The sequence below is a fragment of the Colobus angolensis genome, unplaced genomic scaffold (assembly GCF_000951035.1).
Source record: "Colobus angolensis palliatus isolate OR3802 unplaced genomic scaffold, Cang.pa_1.0 Scaffold74, whole genome shotgun sequence".
NCBI lineage: Eukaryota > Metazoa > Chordata > Mammalia > Primates > Cercopithecidae > Colobus > Colobus angolensis.
Genome location: NW_012121154.1, coordinates 10,687,951 through 10,689,028, shown reverse-complemented (window position 1 = coordinate 10,689,028; position 1,078 = coordinate 10,687,951).

The following is a 1,078-nucleotide window of genomic DNA, read 5'->3' as shown; positions in this document are numbered from 1 at the left end:
AAAAAAAAAAAAAAAAAAAAAAAGAAAGAAGGTCTATAATCAGAGAAACAAAGTTTACAGCTGCCTGGTTACAGCTGCCTAGGATATAGCTGCTTTTCAGGCCCCATAATCACATTCTTTTAAGGCTCAAAATAATTTGGAGTTCCAATAGCTTAGATTTCAAATTACTTAATTTCACCACTGAATTCCACAGGTGCCACTATAAATATACACTGAATTAAAAATACTCTAGTAATGAGTCCTCTAGTCCTCTGCTTTTAAAACTAGAGCTAGAAGAAAAAAGGATGGTACTGATTACAGAACTTACTTTAAAACAATGCTAAAATTGTTTTAAATGTGGTTCCCCAGAAGTAATTTAAGTAGCACCTAATACTTTATGAAATGTTAAAATAATCCTATTTAATACAGTACTAGTCTCCAAGAAAAAAAATACATTGGCCACTAGTCACTTTTAGGGAATTGTGTAAATCTGTCCCTCTTCTTGACAGAATTAATGAACAATACAGGTAAGGAAGAAGGTCAATGATATGTACAAAAATTAGCAAGGGAATATTTTAAATTGCTTCTTATGTAAACATTAAGTAACAACTTAGAAGACAAATAGTTATTATTTTCTGAATGTCTGACTTCCTAGGGGTGGCATAAAAGGGAAGGACAAATAAAGCCCAGTTCAGCAGGCCAGGATCTAAAATTAAACCAGGAGTAAAATGCTTAGGGTGCAATGTTCATTTTGTTTTGTAAGGTGAAGCAAGGCAAGCTAGAGGTTTTGCCTGGAGTGATATAAATTATTATACTAAATAGCTTCTTTCCATTGTCTAGAAAAAAACCAACCAATTACACTTTAGAAGTCACGTTGAGCAGAGATTCCAACATAATCCATAAAGTTGATGTAGTATTCCAGGAGTTAACAAAGTACAAATGTTACTGTTTAATTAATACAGCTTCAATTATACTGTCAATGTTGTGTTAAAAGACATTCCTCCTAGACTTTTCTGGTGTACACAGAAATACGCTTTTCTTTCTTTCTTTTTTTTTTTTTTTGAGGCGGAGTCTCGCTCTGTTGCCCGGACTGGAGTGC